At 39.1% G+C, this 25,974-nt stretch overlaps 1 long non-coding RNA gene across 7 annotated transcripts; it reads left to right on the plus strand.

Moving 5' to 3' along the window:
* Positions 1-20,943: 20,943 nt before the first annotated feature.
* LOC110800251 (uncharacterized) lies at positions 20,944-25,057 on the plus strand. 7 transcript variants are annotated; one of them, XR_008931961.1, is made up of 8 exons: positions 20,949-21,131; positions 21,336-21,387; positions 22,304-22,394; positions 22,636-22,743; positions 22,900-23,085; positions 23,180-23,262; positions 23,503-23,534; positions 24,784-25,057. It is a non-coding gene; the product is annotated as an uncharacterized lncRNA (long non-coding RNA). The 7 variants fall into 7 exon arrangements; XR_008931966.1 differs by having other exon boundaries at positions 23,511-23,534; XR_008931962.1 differs by having other exon boundaries at positions 20,944-21,131; positions 23,180-23,534.
* The last annotated feature ends 917 nt before the right edge of the window (positions 25,058-25,974 follow it).

The following is a 25,974-nucleotide window of genomic DNA, read 5'->3' on the forward strand; positions in this document are numbered from 1 at the left end:
AACTACTCGGAATGGCTTGAAATTTTGACACAATCTTTCTGGGTACATTCTTGATCAATGGTGAAAATTTCAGATTTTCCCGATTAGTATAAACCCTAATTTTGCCTTTCCCCAATTCGTAAAATTTGAAACCCTAATTGAATTTTATTTAATTTTTGTTTAATAATTCGGTTAATTGGGAGAGGGGATATAATTTCATGGGTCAGTGGCTAAATTTAAAAATTATTGGATTAAAATTTTGAATGGTTTTCGTTAATGTTAATCGCACTTAAACCAAATTATTAAAAATCTGAAATTTAATTGTTTCTGAACGATTTAAAGCTTCGGATTTTGTTAATTAAAAGTTCAAACTTTAAATGTTGATTCGTTCGTTCTTAAAAGTTTGAATATTTTTAGCCCTTGATTTAATAATTTTACGAAATTGGATTGTCGTTAAAGTTTATTGAATCGTTAAAAATCGTTGTTTTTCGAAAAAAAAAATCGTAACTTTTTGAAAAATAAAATTAATGCAAGTTCGTTAAATAAATTTAATTTTAATTAAATTGGTCCGTATCACGAACCAAAGGCACGAACATGAGCATGGTGGATGTATGGCTCGTCGAGCCATGCGGGGCCATTGTGTTTGACCGAGCCGCATGCGACACGGGCAGCAGGAGGTACGCTGCGTGCCTCGTGCGCACTGGGCGAGGAAGGGGCAGGCGGCATTGCTTGCGGGGCTGCGACGAAGCAAGGCGCGAGCCATGCGACGTCCAGCACACACACGACGCACAACACGCACGCAGGGGTAGCATAGTTGCGGGGAAGCGATGCGCGCGCGGGGCTGGGGTGTGCGAGCCTTGCTCGTGCGCTCTTGGGACTCACGCAAGGCATGGGGCTGGGCGTAAGCCTAGATCGACTAAGTAATTGGACCTTTTTCTTAAAAATCGTTTAATTCGTTGGGCTTCGTATATTTGCATTAATTTGGGCTAGCGGTATATTTAATTTTAATATTTTATTTACTTGGGCCGGGCTGCGAGTTTAATTCATTATTTCATAATTAATTATCCGGAATAATTATTGGTTTGAGTGGGAGCCACTAAATGAAATTAAAATGAAATAATTATTTTAATTATTTTCGTAGGTCGCATCATTTTAATTAAATTCAATTTTAATTAGAATAAAGTCTAAGGATTAATAATTTGGAAATTGATTAATCTTTTAGGACGCGTTTATGTGAACGTGAATTTTAATTAATTCACGTAAATACTTGCATATTAATATGGGGCATTCGTTTTAGCATACGAATGGGTGAATGCATAGAATATATATTTTATGCAATGCAGGTACTCCAAGTGACTAGTATGGCCAATTTAGGATAGTTAAATACGGTCTACGTACCGTTCTATATTTGAATGTAAAGTTTTAAATATGGTCTGCGTACCATGGAAATTTTGATGAAATTTTATTATTTTCAAGTATTTCTAAGTTTAGAACTTTAAGTTAGCATTTGAACGAAGATTCAAGACGATGCCAAGCTAACAAGGAGGTGATGAAGATTGGATGCTTCAAGACAAGAAGTTTTGGGCCATACTAGATCACCATTTATTTATGCAATTTAATATATATATATATATTATGCGTGAATGTATGAATGTATGTACGCTTTGCATGAAAAGGTTGTTTCCTATGAATCGATTAGTTCTTAGTTCACTAAATAATCGAACCAACATAGAAACAACTAGGTCCAAGTAATATTGAGGTTAAAAATTGCCTTCCAAATCAACACTTACAAAAATCTAGGGATCATAGATAGTAGGTTTACGCTAAAGCGAGGTGCTATTTTAGTTGACTTAGGTGGTAAGGCGTCCTAAAGGAGCACGTTGATTGTGGTTACAACTCAAACAACAATGGCATTAAGTTGTGGCAATGGGATAAATTATGGCATTAATTTATTAACCAAGAGTAATTTGGAGATTACTAGCAATAGGTTTTGCTTACCTAAAATCTTAAACTACTTAAGACATGCTAAAGCTGCTTAAGGATTTAGGACTTTTGGGGTCTTGGAATCGTTTCATTTATTTTGGACCATGTTTTTGCTTTTTACATAAATGAAATGTTTTAATAGCTTTGATGATTGCGTGAATGCTTTTATTTCAAGTTATTAAAGTATGATGAGTATTTTTCTTTGCTAGTTCATTTTGTAGAATCGTAAATCTTCGACTTTATTGCGTTCGGACGATAGAACTGCGATATTTCCTCGATCGATTGGTAACTATTTTGAGAGCAATTCTCAAAGAAAAGGAGAGTGAGAGCATATCTTGAATGCTATTTTCTTATAGTGATCTTCATGGTTGTTTTCAAACTAGAATTTGAATGGTAGACCAATTGGGCCTCATATATTCAAAATACTGGGTAGTTTTGAAATAATGAAGTATTGAGTTAAAGACTCATGTATAATCAATGGTTAACAACCAAATTTCTTTTGATTCGATAATGAATTAGAGTCATTGGATGTTGTCATTCAAAGTGAACAAAAGAAAGGGACTTTGTAAGCGAAACAAAGTAAGAAGATCAAGAAACGAGTAAAATCTTTAGGACTATAAGAAAACGTGCTAGAAAGGATGGGAAAGGGGAACAAAAGAAATGAATTCAATATTCAATTTCTACCTAAAAGTTTGTGTTAAAGAGAAACGACTTAGCAAATAAACTCCTATGGTATTAGATTACCGCTTGAGGTTCTAAACTCTTGTTAAGACCTCAAATATCGGGAGCTAAGTCTGGTTATTGACCTACAAGTGGGAAATGAAGCAAAGTTGTGCTACATTGCTTGTAGGGTCATCATGTTTGTTTTAAAGTCCTTCTAAAGGCTGGAACTTAATGGTATTATGTTCCATTAATCATCATAATCAATTTCCGTTTGGACAACGGAAAGACTCAAATTCAAAGTAAACAAAAACCTTCGTTAAGTGTTTATTTGAATGAAATGGTCATTTAAGGGTTGAGTCATATGATTGAATAATAAACAAACGAATATCTTCACACTCAAACTTCAGAAGGTTCAAATCAAACACTTTGATTTGTGTTCCACATATCTTTGGCAATGTCATACGACCATATCAATAAGTCAACATTCTATGATTCCATGGCATGGATTTCTGAAAGTTGGTTAATTAAAGACACATGGGTCTTGCTTGTTGAACATGACATAGAAATGGACTACTGTTAGAAGTTTCTAGACAATGAACTTCATGGTCCAAAGATGGATTTTATGACCTACCTATTTCACAAGAATTTGAGAAAATATGGCTATATTTACTCAAAGTGAAATACGTGAAATACTTCAATGTAATTCGCAAACGGATATAAAATCAACTTGGCAAGAATTTTGGAACATCTAGGCTAGGTCAAGGTGATGTTTGCATAAGCCAAGAAAGACTATCTAGACTGTTTATATGGCAATATGATAATTGAAGCTCCATAAGAATATGGTATGTCCAAATGGAGAAATCGGAATCTATTTCGATTAAAGATAATCACGACTATTTTCCTATATAGTTTCTAAATGATACTCTCAAGTCACTATCACACTAAACAAAGTTGTCAATGTTAGGTTATGATACATATGACAATTCATAAATCATGCGGAAAAACCATAAACCCAGGAATACATATTATTTACACATAATCATTTAGCATAGAATAGATGCATACTCTTTGTTGCGTGCCTTCCCTAGCTGCGCCCGAACCGAACAAGAACAAGTCTTTAGGACTCCAAGTGTCGTCCCTCCGTAGATAGTCCACAGCACGTCCGGATCCGCCTTAAGATTGACCAACTAGAATCGCCCTTAAGGTACTATTATTTTCGGCACTTTATAGGCAAATGTGTGACTGAATTTTCTCTCAAAAACTCACTTTGAATACTTTGAAACTTGTGTTATAAATTGTGAGCCCTAGCCTCATATTTATAGCGGTATGGAAAGGGAATCGAAATCCTATTCAGATACAAATTAATCAAACCTAGAATCCTACAAGAACTCTAATTTAATTAATTTATCAAATAGAATTAGGAATTTAATCATTAACCGAACTCTGCATGTTTTAGGAAACGTGCACGAACACAAACACTTGCACACACACGCACGACAGCCACGATGGGCCTCATGCGTGCGCGCGAGCAGCAGCCCACTCAGCGCCCGCGCGCGCTGCGCGCTGCGCGCTGCGCGTGCTGTGCGCGCTGTGCGCGCTGCGCGCTGCGCGCAGCCTGCTGGGCCTGGCCTTGCTGTTTGTGCGGCGCGCTTGGCTTGCTGGGCGATGGCCTGGCTTCGTGCTGGGCCTCGTCCGGCAGGCCTCGTCCGATGCTTATTCGTACGATGCGCTTCCGATTAAATTTTCCGATTCCGGAATTCATTTCCGATACGAACAATATTTAATATTTCCGATTCCGGAATTAATTTCCGTTTCGAACAAATATTTAATATTTCCGTTTCCGGAATTATTTTCCGATTCCGGTAATATTTCCGATTCTGACAATATTTCCGTTTCCGGCAATATTTCCGATTCTGGCAATATTTCCATTTCCGATAATATTTTCCGATACGTACCATGTTTCCGTTTCCGGCAACATCTACGACTTGGATAATATTTATATTTCCGATACGATCCATATTTCCGTTTCCGGCAATATCATCGTTTCCGGAGTATTCATTTCTTGCCTGTGACGATCTTAGCTCCCACTGAAACCAAGATCCGTCGGTTCCGAATATTCATAGATAGAGTATCTAATGCCATTAGATACTTGATCCGTTTACGTACTATTTGTGTGACCCTACGGGTTCAGTCAAGAGTAAGCTGTGGATTAATATCATTAATTCCACTTGAACTAAAGCGGCCTCTAGCTAGGCATTCAGCTCACTTGATCTCACTGAATTATTAACTTGTCAATTAATACTGAACCGCATTTATTAGACTTAACATAGAATGCATACTTGGACCAAGGGCATTATTTCCTTCAGTCTCCCACTTGTCCTTAGGGACAAGTGTGCATTTCCTAATTCCTTTGTCGCTCGATGCTTGCTCTTGAACATAAGGTAAGAGTTGTCATCCTTATTATGTCCAGAGGTGTTCCTCGGTTTCAGAGTTCAACTGATCAAATAAACAGATAATCATAGCCTATGATTCATCCGAGCACGGCCATGCATTTCACAGTTTCTAGCTCTCCGAGTGGCCTTGTACAACTTTTAAGCATCTCATCCCGATTTATGGGAGGACAATCCCAATCTTGCGATCTTGAGATTAGACTTCGTTTGATAGGTGATTACCTGAGCGTTGCCTTTATAGCCTCCTTTTACGGTGCGACGGTTGGTCAACGTCAAAGCAACCAGTTCTCAAACAAGTAATCTCAAATCACTCAGGTATTGAGGATTTAGTGTCTAATAATTTAATGAAATTTACTTATGACAGACTTTCATCTCTTACAGTAAAGTTTCATAGGTCTTGTCCGATACTAGTCTTCCCAAAGTAAGTATCTATGCAAATGATTATGACATTGCCATGTCCACATAGTTCAAGAAACAGAACTACTAGTCATCTTGCATTCTAATCGTCTAACGTTTTCTATGCGTCCAATTTTATAGAAAACTCCGATTAGGGACCATTTTCAACCTTTGACATTCAAGTTCACTTGATAGACATTTCTTAGTCACAGGACTGGTCCTGACAGTCTATCTTGAATATATCGTCAAATTGAAGGGACTCATCATTTAATAAACCACAAATTAAATGGAAAAATGAATTCCTTTCATTTATTGTGAATGATTAACCAATAATGTTTTACAAAGATTTAAACTCTAAAACTTTAAAACATTAAACAGAGACATCAAAGCCATTCTCCAATATGCTTGATTCCCATAGCTGCAGTGTGCGAGTTGTGCTTCGCTTGCGGCAGAGGTTTAGTTAATGGATCTGATATGTTGTCATCAGTTCCAATTTTGCTTATCTCGACTTCTTTTCTTTCAACGAACTCTCGTAGAAGGTGAAATCTACGAAGTACATGCTTGACTCTCTGGTGGTGTCTAGGCTCTTTTGCCTGTGCAATAGCTCCGTTATTATCACAATACAGGGCTATTGGTCCTTTAATGGAGGGGACTACACCAAGTTCTCCTATGAACTTCCTTAGCCATATAGCTTTCTTTGCTGCTTCATGTGCAGCAATGTACTCCGCTTCAGTTGTAGAATCCGCAATGGTGCTTTGCTTAGCACTTTTCCAGCTTACTGCTCCTCCGTTGAGGCAGAAGACAAACCCAGACTGTGATCTGAAATCATCTTTGTCGGTTTGGAAACTTGCGTCCGTATAGCCTTTAACAATTAATTCATCATCTCCACCATAGACCAGGAAGTCATCTTTGTGCCTTTTCAGGTACTTCAGAATATTTTTGGCAGCAGTCCAATGCGCCTCTCCTGGGTCTGACTGGTATCTGCTCGTAGCACTGAGTGCGTACGCAACATCCGGGCGTGTACATATCATAGCATACATTATTGAACCAATCAATGATGCATATGGAATCCCATTCATTCGTCTACGCTCATCAAGTGTTTTTGGGCACTGAGTCTTGTTTAGAGTCATTCCATGAGACATGGGTAGGTAGCCTCGCTTGGAGTCCGCCATCTTGAACCTATCAAGCACCTTATTGATATAAGTGCTTTGACTAAGTCCAATCATCTTTTTAGATCTATCTCTGTAAATCTTGATGCCCAATATGTACTGTGCTTCTCCTAGATCCTTCATCGAAAAACATTTCCCAAGCCATATCTTGACAGAGTTCAACATAGGAATGTCATTTCCGATAAGCAATATGTCGTCGACATATAATACTAGGAAAGCAATTTTGCTCCCACTGACCTTCTTGTATACACAAGATTCGTCCGCGTTCTTGATGAAACCAAAGTCACTGACTGCTTCATCAAAACGTATATTCCAGCTCCTGGATGCCTGCTTCAATCCGTAGATTGATTTCTTTAGCTTGCATACCTTTTTAGCATTCTTTGGATCCTCAAAACCTTCAGGCTGTGTCATAAACACAGTTTCTGTTAAAACGCCGTTTAAGAAAGCAGTTTTGACATCCATCTGCCATATTTCGTAATCGTAATATGCAGCGATTGCTAACATTATTCGAATAGACTTTAGCATTGCAACTGGTGAAAAGGTTTCATCGTAATCCACACCGTGGACTTGCCTGTAACCTTTTGCAACCAATCTAGCTTTGAAAACTTCAAGTTTCCCATCCTTGTCCTTTTTCAGTTTGAAAACCCATTTGCTTCCAATGGCTTGGTAGCCATCTGGCAAATCGACCAAATCCCATACTTGGTTTTCAGACATGGAGTCTAATTCAGATTGCATGGCTTCTTGCCATTGCTTGGAGCTAGGGCTCGTCATAACTTGCTTGTAAGTCGCAGGTTCATCACTTTCAAGTAATAGAACGTCATAGCTCTCGTTCGTCAAAATACCCAAGTACCTTTCCGGTTGAGATCTATATCTTTGCGATCTACGCGGGGTAACATTTCTAGATTGACCATGATTCTCACCAGATTCTTCTAAAGATCTCTGAGTTTCATCCTGAATGTCATCTTGAGCATTCTCTAGAGTTTGTTGTTCGACTCGAATTTCTTCGAGGTCTACTTTTCTCCCACTTGTCATTTTGGAAATGTGATCCTTCTCCAAAAAGACACCATCTCGAGCAACAAACACTTTGTTCTCAGATGTATTGTAGAAGTAATACCCCTTTGTTTCCTTTGGATAGCCCACAAGGATACATTTGTCAGATTTTGGATGAAGTTTGTCTGAAATTAATCGTTTGACGTATACTTCACATCCCCAAATCTTAAGAAAAGACACATTTGGAGGCTTTCCAAACCATAATTCGTATGGAGTCTTTTCGACAGCTTTAGACGGAGCTCTATTTATAGTGAGTGCAGCTGTATTTAGTGCATGTCCCCAAAATTCTAATGGAAGTTCGGCCTGACCCATCATTGACCTGACCATGTCTAGCAAGGTTCTGTTCCTCCGTTCTGACACACCGTTCCATTGTGGTGTTCCAGGAGGAGTCAATTCTGATAGAATTCCACATTCTTTCAGATGGTCATCAAATTCATAGCTCAGATATTCACCGCCTCTATCAGACCGCAGTGCCTTGATCTTCTTGCCTAATTGATTCTCTACTTCACTCTGAAATTCCTTGAATTTGTCAAAGGATTCAGACTTATGCTTCATTAGGTAGACATAACCATACCTACTGAAGTCATCAGTGAAAGTGATAAAGTAGCTGAAACCACCTCTAGCATTTGTACTCATTGGTCCACATACATCTGTATGGATTAAACCCAATAGTTCATTTGCTCTTTCTCCAACTTTTGAGAAAGGTTGCTTTGTCATTTTGCCAAGTAAACATGATTCGCATTTACCATAATCCTCTAAGTTAAATGGTTCTAGAATTCCTTCCCTTTGAAGTCTTTCTAAGCGTTTCAAGTTTATATGGCCTAATCGACAATGCCACAGATAGGTGAGATCTGAATCATCCTTTTTGGCCTTTTTGGTATTTATGTTATATACTTGTTTGTCGTGATCTAATAAATAAAGTCCATTGACTAATCTAGCAGATCCATAAAACATCTCTTTAAAATAAAACGAACAACTATTGTCTTTTATTATAAAGGAAAATCCCTTAGCATCTAAGCAAGAAACTGAAATGATGTTTTTAGTAAGACTTGGAACATGGAAACATTCTTCCAGTTCCAAAACTAGCCCGGAGGGCAACGACAAATAGTAAGTTCCTACAGCTAATGCAGCAATCCGTGCTCCATTTCCCACTCGTAGGTCGACTTCACCCTTGCTTAACTTTCTACTTCTTCTCAGTCCCTGTGGATTGGAACATAAGTGTGAGCCACAACCTGTATCTAATACCCAAGAAGTTGAATTAGCAAGTATACAGTCTATAACGAAAATACCTGAAGATGGAACGACTGTTCCGTTCTTCTGATCTTCCTTTAGCTTCAAGCAATCTCTCTTCCAATGCCCCTTCTTCTTGCAGTAGAAGCATTCGGATTCAGAAGTGGGTTGACTGACCTTCCTCTTTGCAGATTTGGCGCCAGTTTGCTTAGTTGGGCTGGCCTTGTTGCCACCTTTCTTAGCATTCCTCTTCTTTCCAGATTTCTTGAACTTGCCCCCACGCACCATAAGCACATCCTGCTTATCACTTTTGAGCGTCTTTTCAGCGGTCTTCAGCATACCGTGAAGCTCAGTGAGCGTTTTGTCCAGACTATTCATACTGTAGTTCAGTTTGAACTGATCATACCCGCTATGAAGAGAATGGAGGATGGTGTCTATAGCCATTTCCTGAGAAAATTGCTGATCCAGCCGACTCATATTCTCAATGAGTCCAATCATTTTGAGAACATGTGGACTTACGGGCTCGCCTTTCTTAAGCTTGGTCTCAAGAATTTGCCTATGAGTCTCGAATCTTTCGACTCGAGCCAGATCTTGGAACATGTTCTTCAACTCACTGATGATTGTGAAAGCATCTGAGTTGATGAACGTTTTCTGCAGATCCGCACTCATGGTGGCGAGCATTAGACATTTCACATCCTTGTTGGCATCAATCCAACGATTGAGGGCTGCCTGAGTGACCCCGTCGCCTGCAGCTTCGGGCATCGCCTCATCTAGGACATACTCCTTTTCTTCCTGCATAAGAACTATTTGCAAGTTCCTTTGCCAGTCAAGGAAGTTTTTCCCGTTCAACTTCTCCTTTTCGAGAATTGATCGAATGTTGAATGAATTGTTGTTTGCCATATTAAAAACTACAATTGAAAAGAATAAACAAATAAATAACCATTCACAGTTTCTCTTAATAAACTTAAATTCTAGCATACATGCATAATTCAATGTTTATTAAGCATTTTATTCAAGTTATGTGTTCCGGCAGGTGTGAATAAAATGATTCCAAGATCCTAAAATCATTGAAGAACTAAGCACAGTTTGTCGACTTAATCCTAGAACATCTTAGGTAAGCAAAAGCCTTTTGCTAATAGTCTAGAAACTATTCTTGGTTGATAGGTACGTCTAAGAACTTATTAGGTAAACCTATCGAATTTGCCACGACATAAAAGGACTCCTTACTTATATCGTTGAGTTTCACCAAAACTAACATGTACTCACAATTATTTGTGTACCTTGCCCCTTTAGGACCAATAAGTAACACCTCGCTGAGCGAAAACTATTACTAGATTGATGTAAAGGATATCCAAGCAAGTGTATATTTTGGCATGGCACCTTTTAACTCAATTTTTAAGTTTGGAACTTAAGGCTCTTACTATGTTGGTTAGATTTTAAGTGAACTAAAATCCTTAATCATGCAACATAATCAAGCTTTTGATCTCATGCATTTTAAGACATATTTAAAACAATAAATAACTTAAAACATGCATAAGATATTTGTGATCTAGTATGGCCCGACTTCATCTTGAAGCTTTGACTTCAAAGTCCGTCTTGAAAATCTCCGTGGGAGGCACCATTTTCTTCAAATAGGATAAGCTATAACTAATTACAACTATTTGATGGTTCGCAGACCATATTTGAATTGAAAAATAACTTTGGTACTTTAGACCAATTACATTCAAATTAATGGTACGCAGACCATATTTTCTATCCTATTTGGGCCATACTAGTCACTTCATAACCTGCAAAACAGTACATATACAATATATACCATTCACCCATTCATTATCATGAATGGCCCACATAGCTGGTTAGTAAAACACATTATGCATCACGTAAACATTTGCAGCAATTAATCAAGGGCACCAATAATCTACCAATTATTCAGTCCTTATTAATTCTAATCAAGTTGTTTTAACCTTAAGGATTTGTAGACCTAATCAAGAGTTTATGACTAAAAAGCGCTCCCACTTAAACCAATAAATTCATATGCTTTACCAATTTTAAACATAAAAATGTATTTCTAGTCCAACCGGAAACATACAAATTTAATTAAAATTTAAAGCTCATATCAATTTATAATTGAATCCAAAAATTTAATTTAATTTCAGTCGTATTTAAATTAATTCATGATTTTAATTTTAGTAAAATAATTAGAATAAATAACATTTATTATAATTATAATATTCAAAATTAAAATCCAAGAAAATAATTCAAATTATTAATTTTAAAATTAATTAAAATTACGTGAACTGAAATTTTCAAATTAAACATTCAAAACGATCTAATCGTAACGCAAACACCCTACGCGTTGCACGCCCATGGGCCGTACGCACACAGCCATTGCTGGCCATGTGCGCGCAGCCCATGCGCTCGTCGCATAGCTGCTGCTTCCCTATCGCAAGCCTCCGCACGCATTGGTGCTCGCTGCGCGCGCCAGCGCTCATCGCACGCGAGCTATCGCTCGCAGTGCGCGCGCGCGACATCGCTCGCTGGGCGCGCGAGCCATCGCTCGCTGGGCGCGCGACATCGCTCGCTGGGCGCGCGACATCGCTCGCTGGGCGCGCGACATCGCTCGCTGTGCGCGCGAGCCATCGCTCGCTGGGGCGCGACATCGCTCGCTGGGCGGGCGACATCGCTCGCTGTGCGCGCGAGTAATGCTGGGCGCAGCGCTCGTGGCACGCGAGCTTGCGCTCGCTGCGCGCGAGGCTGCGCGCTCTTGTGCGAGGCAGCGCGCGTTGTGGCGCAGCTCGCTTGCTGCCCACACGCGACTGCCTTGGCTCGTCTTCGCCCATGCCCATTCGTTCATTGCTCGTGGCACACGACACAAGGCAGGGCTGCTGCCTTGTGCTCGTGCACTACGCCCTTGCTCATTGCATTCGTGCCGCACGGGCGACGAGCTCCCTTGCTCGTCGTCGCATGCCCGCATTATACAACACCCCTTTAAGGGTAACACGAAGCGTCCATTGCTTCGTGCGTGCAAGTTTTATGAACGAATCGCATAAAATTTAAAATTTATATTTAAAATTAATGACAAATTAATAAATAATATTAATTTCATAATTTTAGGGCGAAAAATCGAAAATTTATTATCCAATTGATTTCCGATTGATATGGATTCAAGTCTAGGTCATAAAAATTTAAAATTTATCGTAAATTTACAATTTTTATGGTGGTTTTTAATCATAGGTTTCTAATTAAATTACAATTAATTATGAAAATCAAATTAATTCTAAATTATTCTAATTTTCAACAAATTAATCATAATTAATAATTAGATTGCATAATTAACAAGACTAGGCATTCAAACTTGTTAAACATATGCAGTAGGTCAATCAAAAATTCAAGATTTATCAACAAGAATCGCAAATATTTAATTTAACATCTTAAATTTACGAAATTTTGCATTCGAAAAACTAAAACCTTCGAATAGTCATAGTTAGGCTTCGAATTTGAGAATTCTGGGTTCGGCAGAAAAATACTATTTTTGTCAAAATTTTTAGAATGCCTTTTACATGCGGAATTGACACAAAAATCACTCAATTCGGATGAGTAACGAAGAAACTGCCGAAAAACTGCGTACGTATAATTAAATAAACGCAATTTGCAATTAATTAACAATTAATTAATCACCCCTTTTAATTCTTGCAAATTTGTAATATTTAACCATGTTCATGCAATTTAGATTATGAAAATAATAAGGGGCTCGTGATACCACTGTTAGGTTATGATACATATGACAATTCATAAATCATGCGGAAAAACCATAAACCCAGGAATACATATTATTTACACATAATCATTTAGCATAGAATAGATGCATACTCTTTGTTGCGTGCCTTCCCTAGCTGCGCCCGAACCGAACAAGAACAAGTCTTTAGGACTCCAAGTGTCGTCCCTCCGTAGATAGTCCACAGCACGTCCGGATCCGCCTTAAGATTGACCAACTAGAATCGCCCTTAAGGTACTATTATTTTCGGCACTTTATAGGCAAATGTGTGACTGAATTTTCTCTCAAAAACTCACTTTGAATACTTTGAAACTTGTGTTATAAATTGTGAGCCCTAGCCTCATATTTATAGCGGTATGGAAAGGGAATCGAAATCCTATTCAGATACAAATTAATCAAACCTAGAATCCTACAAGAACTCTAATTTAATTAATTTATCAAATAGAATTAGGAATTTAATCATTAACCGAACTCTGCATGTTTTAGGAAACGTGCACGAACACAAACACTTGCACACACACGCACGACAGCCACGATGGGCCTCATGCGTGCGCGCGAGCAGCAGCCCACTCAGCGCCCGCGCGCGCTGCGCGCTGCGCGCGCTGTGCGCGCTGTGCGCTGCGCGTGCTGTGCGCGCTGTGCGCGCTGCGCGCAGCCTGCTGGGCCTGGCCTTGCTGTTTGTGCGGCGCGCTTGGCTTGCTGGGCGATGGCCTGGCTTCGTGCTGGGCCTCGTCCGGCAGGCCTCGTCCGATGCTTATTCGTACGATGCGCTTCCGATTAAATTTTCCGATTCCGGAATTCATTTCCGATACGAACAATATTTAATATTTCCGATTCCGGAATTAATTTCCGTTTCGAACAAATATTTAATATTTCCGTTTCCGGAATTATTTTCCGATTCCGGTAATATTTCCGATTCTGACAATATTTCCGTTTCCGGCAATATTTCCGATTCTGGCAATATTTCCATTTCCGATAATATTTTCCGATACGTACCATGTTTCCGTTTCCGGCAACATCTACGACTTGGATAATATTTATATTTCCGATACGATCCATATTTCCGTTTCCGGCAATATCATCGTTTCCGGAGTATTCATTTCTTGCCTGTGACGATCTTAGCTCCCACTGAAACCAAGATCCGTCGGTTCCGAATATTCATAGATAGAGTATCTAATGCCATTAGATACTTGATCCGTTTACGTACTATTTGTGTGACCCTACGGGTTCAGTCAAGAGTAAGCTGTGGATTAATATCATTAATTCCACTTGAACTAAAGCGGCCTCTAGCTAGGCATTCAGCTCACTTGATCTCACTGAATTATTAACTTGTCAATTAATACTGAACCGCATTTATTAGACTTAACATAGAATGCATACTTGGACCAAGGGCATTATTTCCTTCAGTCAAAGCTAAGGATAAGATGTCATAAGGATTGAGCTTCGGTTCAGTACATCTTTTCAGTACATATATATCTAGGGTTGTCAAACCCAGTGGGAGTTAGTGTTTACATCAAACAAACTCAAGCATAGATATATGTTTCTTTATGAACGACTCATAGAAACAAAAGGTATTGATTCTACCACAAATATGAGAACATATGGTTGTTGTTTAAGATAATGTCTTTTAGGAAACCATCATATTTCCAAAAAGGCAAGTGGGAGAAAAATGGCCTCGAATGGACTTCGAGTCAAGCAACAAACAAATGTAGAATACTTAGGAGTTTTTGGTAAAGCTCCTTACTTAGAAGCCTTTGGAAGAGCTTCAGGAAGACTTTAGAAGTGCTTCAAGAGAATCCTACTACTCAAAGGACTTGAGTAATGTCTTTATAGACACTAACGTTTGATGTTCAATACCTAGGAAAATCGTATAAGGAATAGAATTCAACCAAGATAGATACATATATATCTTGAGGAATGAAAACTATGAAGACTTTGGAAAGTGCTTCAAAAACATACGACTTACAGGTTAGCTACGACGAATTAAAAATTCCCAAGTATGGTTTGAGGCCATCAGAAACATAAATATGGTTCGAGGCCATACAAAATGGTTTGAGGCCATTTCATCCAAAGTACCTTCATCTTGAAGAATCAAATCTATGATTTGGTTGATTTGCATAAAGGGTTCACTCCCATTGGTTGCAAACATGTTTTCTAAACATACAACGTTGATTTGCATAAAGGGTTTACTCCCATTGGTTGCAAAAATATTTTCAAAACATACAAAGATGATATTGTATACACATGTGTGAGGGGGTCGAAAAAGCACGAAGCTAATGCGTGACCTCGTCCCTCGTGGGCGTGACGTTTCTTTTTGTCAAATCAAGTGTATTTGGATTTCCTGTGAGTTTACACCCAATTGACTAGAAATATAGGAGTCGCCATTCAGTTTTTAATGACAATGAGAAAAATTGACAAAACCCGGTTATCGTGACATAAAGGGAGTGCAATTATGTTTGACCACGACGGCCATAGGTTCCCTTGTGATTCCTGGCGTGGGGATCGCTCAACATACACCCGCAGGGCAGAGATTGAGGGTTCGGGGGACTGTAACTACCGAGAGGAGTACTCGCTCTTCGCTAACTCCAGAGGCAGGATATCCTTACTAGCTCAGCATAAATAATTGAAGGGACATGCGTTAACTATTAAACTAATCTGAATTGATTTTAACAATATGCAACACATAATACTAGATCGATCGTGATTATCTGGTTTAGATTGATTTAGGGGACCTAGCATGATAGTTTAATTGTCCCAGATATTATCTTTGTTAGGCGTGATAGAACAATCAGATTAATAGTTTAACAATTTTATAAAAGGGTGATGAAAGCGATTAAATCATGCGAAGGGACACATTACGACGCACCCTTGAGAGGTGCGTCACGGTTCTTAGAAAACTAAACACTTTGGCTTTGCTATTTTTCCTTTTATTTAACGAATCTCAAGTTTCCGGGCTTAATTCTCCAGCTACAAGGGACAGGATACGTTCTGTTCGATTTTTGGATCGATTGCGACAGAACGAGGGATATTTTTCGCAGCGTGAGGCTTAGGCTTAGGGGTTGGAGTTAGGGATGTCAGTGGGGCGGGTTTCGCGGGAGACCCGCCCCGCATCCGCCCCAAGTAGGCGGGGATGGAGGTAGGTTTGGCGGGTGATGGGGCGGGGATGGGTATAAAATTCGTACCCGCCATGGGTGATGGGGCGGGTGTGGATTTTGTGTTGAACCCGCCCCATCCCCGCCCGCCCCGCCCCATCCCCACTCGCCCCGCCCCATCTCCACTCGCCCCGCTTTATACCCGCCATGGGTGATGGGGTGAGTTTGGATTTATTTGCATATTGACGTGATAATATAAATTTATGTGAGATTTTTATGTTTTTTGTTTGAATTTTTTTTGTTATGACGAGTATTTTGTTTGATTATATAGGTTACTTTAGTCATAAGGTATTTTTTTCTATAGTTAACTTTAATTACTCCGTATATATGGCAAATGTTTGCTAAATAAGAAAAATTAGGCGGGTATTAGCACGGGTATGAAGCGGGGATGGATACCCAGTTGGGTGGCGGGCGGGGATGGATTTTAGCTTACACCCGTTGGGGCGGGGATGGGGATGAATTTTGTACCCGCCATGGGTGATGGGGCGGGGATGGGGATGAAAATTTTAGGTGGGGATGGGGATGGAGGGACCTACATCCGCATCCACCCCGCCCCATTGACATCCCTAGTTGGAGTCAATACTCAGAATCTTAATTGTCTATGTTTTTTTTTCACGTCGAATTTGGGGCTGTATTTATAGAAAAGAGTTCGTGGAAAGATAGAATTTTAGAGCACTAATCCAAGGAGAATTAGGAGAGAACACGTACCCAGGTAATTTCAGCGCCCAGGGCTGGGCGCCGAAGTTTTCGGCGCCCAAAGCCAGGCGTTGAAAATAGGGTCTGGGCCGTATTTCTTTGTCAGATTTGGACTCATGGAATACGGAGTCTTTGAGACTTATCCGAGTCTTTTATTGCGTATTAACTTTATGACGGAATGCGTCTGGGCCCGTTACGAACTCTAGGCTCGTTAGGGTTTTAATTAATACGTAACTCTTATTTTTCGAGCTATACTAGGAACAGGAATCCTCTTGCAAATTATATCTCTTTTAGGATTTATGTTGGAGTGCAACACCTAATTCTGACAGGTTTCTATCTTTTATGACTTGCCACTTTTAGCAACTACCCGTTACGGCAGTTACCATTTTTAGCAGGTTTCTATAAATAGCAGGTTCGGGTGAAATGAAAAGGGTGATCGAGATTCGTTATTTTATAGGAGATGCGTTGCCAAGTGGAGATTTATGTTCTCATCATCGAACCTTCCCTTTCGGGAATGGGGACAAAAGTAGGTGTCTACAGTTAGTCCCCACTTTGACTGAGTCTCGGGATGAGACGATGGTCAAAGTACTGGACGGAGTGAGTCACACAAGCCATGGTGTATGTGACCTGTTTTGCGAGGGTCTCACGAGCCCCCGAGTGATAACATTTGACTTAACGGTCATCACTTGAAGTGTCGACATATCCCTCACGTGTCATTGGGATTTGTCAACTGGTAGTATAGAAACTCCCTCACTTTGTCATTGGAAGTATCTAAAGATGTGTAGAAACTCCCTCACTTTGTCATTGGAAGTAGCTACAGATGTTTTCGAAATCAAAGCTATAAAGTGTAATTGGGCCTGGCCAAGCCGAATCACGAGGTAAAAATGTTTTTAAAGATTCTCATTTCAGGGTTTAGCCAAACGAGAAAACCCCCTTGTTTTTATAGGACGTAAAACGAAGGAAAATCCAGCACATCGCTCTTTTTTGGAAAAAACGGAAAACCAATCCTTTAATTTTTGGAAAAAGGGAAAACCAGAAAAATTTATCGCTGCAGCGACTAAGGACCTGCGCGGTTAGTGGCGCAGACCCCGCCGGCTAAAGATGGCGAGCCTGTCCGCTAAGGGTGGACACCCCGTCCGATAGAAGTGGACGAATCCGTTTTGAAGTTTGTTTGTTTTCTTTTGAAAATAAGGACCTACGCGGTTTGTGACGTAGACCCCGCCGGCTAATGATGGCGAGCCTGTCCGCTAAGGGTGGACACCCCGTCCGATAGAAGTGGACGAATCTATTTTGAAATTTGTTTGTGTTGTTTTGAAAATAAGGACCTACGCGGTTTGTGACGTAGACCCCGCCGGCTGAAGATGGCGAGCCTGTTTTTTGTTTTGAAGATTTTTTTCGAAAACTGAGGACCTGCGCGGCTAGTGACGCAGACCCCGCCAGCTGAATGTGATCGAGCCCTGTCCGCTGAGGGTGGACGTCCCTGGATTCGTTTTTTTTTTGTTTTTTTTCAATTTGGAACTCGCGTGGTTCGTGATGCGATCTTGCCCCCTGAAGATGGGCAAGTTCTTATTTCTTTTGTTCATCGTGATTTCTTTTGAGAATTTCTTTTCTTATTCATTCTCGCAGGAGCGAATTCTTTCGAGGGATGCTCGGACTTAGTTGCAACCTGAATGTGGGTTGACAACGTGCTTAGACGGACCTTTGTCTTGTGGTCATCTTCTTTTGTGGTTTTGAGCTAGTCTTTTCGGCTCAATTTTTCCACTACCTGGGTCCTTGATTAGGGGACTATGTATAAGTATCAACGGCGACCTTTGTCTTGAGGTCGTAATCCGGTTTTATTTTTTTAAGATTATCCAAACATGGGACTTCGTACAGCGTAGTCTGGGAATATTGTTTTAACCTTGCATACTCTCCTTTGAGAATATATTTTCTTTCGAGCCCCCAAGCACTCGTGCTTGACGGTCAGTTCTTGTCAAAGAGGTTCTTTGGGGATACGCATTTTGTAATGTCCTTGATTGTGTTTGGGATCGTGCTCGTAAGTGCGAGCGATTTTTTTGTAGTGGTGTGCTACTCTTAACAAAGCCGTGAGGTGTGACTTTCAGTAAAGAAATCGGCAATTTTCGAGTCGAATGGATACGGCAGGGCCCTATAGAAGTCTGGGGCCTTTGTTGGGTCTGGGATCATTTTCGGCGCCCATGCCTGGGCGTTAAAGATTTCGGCGTCCAGCTCTTGGCGCTGAAAATGATTTCTGGCGAGGTTTCTTGATGACACAGTTGGCCTCTTGTTCGTTCGTTCGTTCGTTTACTTCACTTGGAAATTCTACGTATTCTCTTCTTTTTTGTTTTTTTCTTTATTTTTTGGAACGCAAAATTTTATTAGAGATTACAATGAGTTGAGTGATCGTGATGATTTCTCGAAAAAGCCGTAGCCGATTGGTGGACTTCGGTGTTTGTCGCTTTGGGGCGATTATTTAAAGGAACTGTCGCTTTGGGGCGAGTCTATATGGCCCGAGGAACATACCTTGAGGCGTAAGACTTTGATCGCTCTTGTATATATTTTTTTTCTTTTGAATGCGTTCGTGAATGATGATATGTATGTGCGAACAAGCGTTCATAGAATGGTCGTTGTGTGCGGTCCATTAATCAGTTCGCTTGAATAATTTTTTTTATTTGAGCAAGGACTGATTTTGAATAGTTTGCTTAGAAGCTTGATAGGGTTCAGGCCCATTCATGAAGTGGGCTCAAGCATCGTGCCCTTTCGATCGTTCAAACATTTGCTTCGAGAATTTTTTATTTTGCTAGGGTCGTTTCGTAGCTTGGAGCCCCCAAGTATGCATGTTGGGATGCTTCCTTTTCGCGTACGATTATGCAGGTTCTTTCGAGAGAGATGCCTTGGGGTTCCGCTCGTGTAGGTGCGAGCTATCCCTTCCGTGGTATTTAATATTTTGCTACCTTTGATCCTTAATGTAGAAGTCGTGTGGCTTGCATTTTGAATTTGGGCGATAAGTAGTCTTTCCCTCTTTTACACATGCTCTTGGTCGTGCCCGCATTAGTGCAATATGCCTTACTCTTTTTTTTTTAGACTTGTACCGTGGGATGGTTGAACTTATGGTGCGACGTAGGCTTGTGTGGCCTAACAGCATGTATTAGAACATTTCTCCAGGTGTTGGGATATCATTATTATTTTTTGCATTGGAGTACTTTATCACGCCTCGTTTAGGTGCTCGAACAAGTGTAGCACCTTCTGCGTGGGTGTGCACGGCTTATTACTTCGTTCGATGCGAGGATTCATAGGTGTTTCTTTCTTGTTTTTATATCTGGGAAAAATTTGGCAAGCAGAGAGATTCAGCGCCCAGGCTGGGGCGTTAAAGATATCGGCGCCCAGCTCTGGGCGTTGAAAATGATTTCTGGGCGGATTTTGGCAGTTTTTTTTTTTATCCTTGATTTTTCTTTTGCTTTTGCTTTGGAACGACGTAGACTGTGTAACGGGCGCTTGTAGGGCGAGCGTTATGTGCAGTGGTTTTGTCGGAGTTTTGGTGACTCGCGATTTTCAGTTACCCTTGTTAGTGGGGTGACTTTATATATTCTAAGTAGTGCTTAGAATTTGGGAGGGGTTGTAGCCATTCTAAGGTTCGTTTTACACGATTAAAGCTTAGGATTGTGCCCCTATGACGTGTGTATAGAATTAGCGTCGAGAATTTGCTATAAAATCGTCATTTCGAGCATTTTTAGAGTGTTTTTCTCAAGCCCCCAATTGTAGCTACGGGATTGGCTTAGTGCTATAATGCTTGGCATACGTTTTTATGCATTCATGGTGACATGGATCATGAATAGTTTGAACCAGACTCGTTTAGTGCGAGGTACGTTCTAGTAGTAATTTGCTACTTCTCTTGTAGATGTCGTATTGTGCGACATTGCCATGGTCAAGGTAGTCACATGTTGAAGTGTGCCTTGATCAAAGGCTAGGTGCCTTTCTTTACCCATAATCATATTTAGAGATCTTTTGACTCACTTGCAACATCGAGATAAACGCATACTTAGCTTAAACCAACGACACTTTATTATGTTCGAAGAAGTCTTTAAAAATTATTTGAAGTCCGAGTCCTACTGTGTACAATCCGAGTTGTCCTAAGTAAGTTTAACTTATAGAAGGGTTCGTACAGGATTACATGAGTGAATCAAAATACTGTTACGGTTTTTGGAATGCTATCTAAGGATTTGCTGGAAGCTAGCACTACTACAAATCCCGCTAATTCTCGACGATAGCTGCTCGACGCCGAAGGTACAGCGTTGGTGAAATTTTTGGTCCGCGTATTTTCTCGACACGGTTTGTCGTCTTCTCTAAAAGTGGGCACAGAAAGGCGTCGAGTACTTGGCACATGCTGGGCACGTGGTAGACTAATATTCTGCTTCAAAAAATTTGGGGGAAAAACACCCACTCCCTCCCCGTGTAACTGAACCCTAGCCTCCCACTAATCAACTTCTCTCTCATTCAATTCATATTCTCGAAAAATCACAGATCTATCAACTGATTTCAACCAGAGATCGAGGACTCTTTGGTTTCTATTCGGGTTTTCCTACGTTTCAAGGTTACCTTGCTGATGTAACTTGTAATTTTGTGTATTCCGCTGTTAATTTGCGATATCAATTTTGTTTTATATCTTCGTTTTTATTCCTTCCTCTTCGTAGATCTATTGTTCAATTCTAGAGATTTTAATTCATTATTTGGCAAGATTGGTTTCGTTTTTTATTCGGGTAATTTATTGGTTTGTTTATAACTATTTTGTTACTAGATTGAAGATTTGGAAGATAGCTCGGGAAATCGTTAACCGTGTTTGGTTGTAGGTAATGAAATTTATTATTAAATATTCGAGTTTGATTCAGATTTGTGTATTTATAGTTTATCTGGTCAATGGCTCCTGATGATATCAAGGAGAAGGCCAACAAAGAAGGCAAGACTTCAGTCATTGATGTCACTCAGTTCGTTTTTTTAAGGTTTTTGGTAAGGGTGTTCTGCCTAATTCTCATCCTGTTGTTATTTAGGGTAAGTTTATTTCTAAAATTGTTGAAGAGAAGATCAAGGCCAGTGTTCTTTACTTTTAGTTATTACCCAGTACAATTTTGGTTATATATTTGTGTTAGGAGGAACATTTATATTCTTTTTGATCTAGATCCGGGATTTGAGAACGCTTTTGTTGTTCTTAATTCATTCGATTAAATGATATGAAATAGTTTTCAATAAATTTGGTTTTTATATTTATGTTAAATCAGATATTTGGGATGTTTAGATATTTGATTGGATGATGCTTTATGGTCTCTTAATTTTGCTTTGAATCTTCATTGGGTGTCCTAAAACAGTAACATATGGGCATTATTTGCAGCAATTTGTTGTCTTGAGACTCAACTGAGATTGAATTGAAGCTTTAATGGAACGCAATTACCTGTCTCCATGTATTTTGTCAATGATTATGGGTTCATTTATTGGTTTAATGAAATGAATTTCATAGTTTGACCATATTTGGCTTAAATTTTATGGCCATTAGCACCACATGATTCCCAATAGGACAAGTACGGTAATATTCTACAGTAATTGATTTAATTAAGCTGCCTGGGTTTAACAATTGTTTGATATTCTCTGTATGATGTTACTGAATTTGCAAATATGAGAAGGGTCTCTTTCGTTTCAGTTTTTCAGTATGTGTACCGATTTATTCAATTATTATTACTGGCTTATTTCAGATTTATATTTTTCCATCTTTAGGGTTTTATCTGAGGATTTCACTACAACAAAACACGCTAATTCTCGACGACATGAGCTCGACGCGATACGTACAACGTTGGGGAAAATTTTGGTCTGTCCTCAAGCCTTTTAACTGATTCGAATAATCATCTTTATCCTCCATATATCATAACATGGTTTGATTCTTTAACTCCCCAGACAAAAAGCAACCTCATGCTCGCATTTCCTTATTTCATCTGATATTGTTCTCTTCAATCATAGTTGTAGGTTCAATCTGCAAGTAGCCTCGCAGTTTGTTTCGAGTCATGTTTTATTCAGTTCCAATTTATGACATGTCACTTGTCAATGGCCAGAGGGATTGCCTCTGTTCCAGGCCTGCCAGCTATGGAGATGACCAAGCGGCTCAACATCATGAACTTGCTCTTCCCACAAGGGATTGAATGAATACACCAAAAATCAAGGTAATTAGTTTTGATTCCATTTCTTTTACATTTTCACAAAAATATATTTAAAAATTGATTCCTTCTGATAATATCAAGGCATGATATTTTCTAATGTAGTGCTAATCACTCTTGCATATATTTTTTTGTTCTACTTGTATCTTGAAATAAAATCAGGAAAATTCGACAGCCAGTGTACCAAGGCCTAACCCTCAAGGTCTTATCATGCGTACCATCAGGACAACAAATTCTGATCCAATGATAACCCTCAAGATTCTTATGAGGCATTGAGAGAGCATTGACTAATGCGATTAATTTTATGATACTAGATCTTGGATGTAATTGAGTTTGATAAGTTGTTGAGTTGAGTTCCTTTGTAATAAAAATAAAAACATTGATTAACATCTGAATGCAAAAAAAAAATCTTTATTAATTCATAATTTCCTGCTTTTTTTAGGAAATTTTTTGCAGCATCACTCTAGCTTGTGTCTTTTGTAAATTGTGTTCAGAGGCTGCAAGATGGGATTGTGTGCTTCAAGAGTAAGTTTATGCGAATCCCTTTTAACACTATTTTGAACAACTCTCAATGGATGGATTTTGTTATCATTATGTTTAATGCCTTATCTAACCATCTTTGAACTAAACCCCTCTCCTCAATTTATCTGAATCCCTTTATTAATACTGTTTTGAACAACTCTCAATGTACGCTTTCATGTTTATATTCAACTCTAGTTTGTAACTGAAGTAGTATGCTAATGTTATGTTGTCTTTGTTACTAAGGTGCTCAGATCATCAGGACCTGATCTGTTCTGGTGAGTTGTGTTCATTATGTTCTGAAATTATAGTTTATATAGTGTGTGCGTCTTTCTCATGTACTTGGTTGAGCTAGCTAGTTTAATGACCAAGTGATCTTTGAACAACATCTCCTAGTTCTATAGGTCTATTCCTCGTATTCTACTTATTTGATTAATTTTTCTTAATTTATTTGTTAAAGTCGGTTTGAATATGAGTGCATAAACTATCAGAGTGGTGGGAAAGAATTTCGAAACTCCTAAAATCAATCTCACATATCCGGTTCTAACAGCTTTGCAAACCATCAAGCTTATTATGTATGAATCATGAACTTAGCCCTATAAATTACACTACGATATGTATTATAAAATTGGATGAAAGAGTATAAATGGACTCACAATGCTTTCTTTTACTCATAGATTTTGTGTTTGTTAAATATATGCATCTTATCTTGTCAGATTTTCTATAGTACTTTTTACATTGCTACCCATGTATAGGAAGACAAGCATAGAGAAAAAATGAATTTATTAGCCCATTGGATAAAATCTCATACGGGTAAGGACGAAACCTTTCTGTTGTGGTATGAGTCCAAACTTAGTCGCCTTATTAAGCTATTTTTTGGTGAAAAAGATAGGTGTGATTGATACCACTCTTAGCTTGAGGGGGGTGTAGATCTAGTCCATAACTCTGTCAATAAAAGCAGGACCTCGTAATAAGTTTAATCTGTAAGCTAGCCTGGAAATGAAGTCTTCTGATAACTTTTTGGTGTTCTCTTCTTTATTGTATAAGCAAATAGTACTATAGAATGGTTCTGCAAATTCATGAAGTTCTAAAGTTAAAACGATGGGATAATAATATGCTATGCAATACAAGATGTATGCTAAATTATAACTTTTAATATGCTATGCAATACAAGATGTATGCTAAATTATAACTTTTTATTTCATTGAAAAAAAAAAGTGGTATTCTACCGCAATGGTTACCAAACTCCACAAAACCTGAACAACCACTTTTATTTATCATATACATGTCTGGTTGTTGATTCTTGTTTTTGTTATGGATGCATTGTATTGGAGTTGTTATTGTAGCTTAAAACTAAGTGCTGGCACCAAATACGAGTTCTGCTCTTCCACTTTTATTCCTTGTCAAAATTTACAGGTTCTGCTCTACCTGATCTGCTTGTGCTATTTTCGAAATAGTTTATAAGCATTGGAATAAAATAGATGATATCATGCTGCCATTTTTATTAATTGTTACTATTCCTTTTAGGTTGTTACTGTAATCTACGGAAATTGACAAGAGAGAAACGAATGACTGCCATAAAGCTAAGGTTGCTAGAAAGGACATCGAGTTGGGATCCTATATTTATTCGACGCCCTGTTGCTGCTCCATCATTGATCATGTATTTTTTTAGATAATGTTTTTGCTGAGTATTAGGTTTTTATATGTGAGGGATTTTTTGATGTATGTATACCTTTGTAATTGATATTTGTATATTCTTATTTTTGGAAATAAAACATGTTGCTGCTAGCTTGTTATGACAGTGTTTGTTTATTTTATATTAAAATCGTCTATGATCAACCTTTTTTGGTATAGTATGTTAGTTCAGCCAAATAACAACGGTTGAAAGAATTCTCGACGACCAAAGGCGTCGCAAAAATAAAGATTTTTATTTTGAGCGTGGCGGGTAAGTGGGATTCTAGACACTGTATAAAATTTCTAGTCGCATAAAGGCGTCGAGAATCACGACGCTGGGAAAAAGGACAGGACCCTAAAAACCGTCGAGATTATTGACGCAGAAAAGCGTCGAGAATTCTCGACTAGCTTTTTGACGACGCTTTCTGTAAGCGACGAGGAGAAATTTCTCGACGCCTTAAGGCGTCGATAAATGGCCGAAAAAGCGACTTTAAAGTACGCGATTTGTAGTAGTGTAGGGTGCAGGCGTCAAGATATTACTTGTGCCCGTATGGCATATGCTTTAGGCTTTTAGGGATCTTTTCCAGAATTGCGGGAATATAAACCGTTTTCAATTTGACTTAGATTTACTTGGTGTATGTCTGCACAAAAGGTCAAGGTATACTTAGTTCTTTCCCTAGCTCTTTCATTTCAATTTTTTAGCCCCCAGTTGCTATTATGTCTTCCCATTAACGATGCTTTTAGATTTCGATTTTAGATGCCCGTGTCATATGTCTGAGTAGGGTGAGCCTTGGTTAAGTGCCAAGTCCTATTGACAATGTCTGATTTTTCTTTTAAAGGGGATTAGCAAGCATTTGAATTACCATGAACGGGTGCCCTGAGTTCGAAGGAACGATGGGGATGTCGTAGAACAATCCTCTTTACTGCAAGCTTATTGCCTTTACTACTTGTTGGCGATTATGACTGTGTCTAGTGGTGAAAGAAGGTCTTTAAGCGAACGACTATGTCTGGTGGTGAAATAAGGTCTTTAAGTGAGTTAGTTCG

The sequence above is a fragment of the Spinacia oleracea genome, chromosome 4 (genome assembly GCF_020520425.1).
Source record: "Spinacia oleracea cultivar Varoflay chromosome 4, BTI_SOV_V1, whole genome shotgun sequence".
NCBI classification, from domain to species: domain Eukaryota; kingdom Viridiplantae; phylum Streptophyta; class Magnoliopsida; order Caryophyllales; family Amaranthaceae; genus Spinacia; species Spinacia oleracea.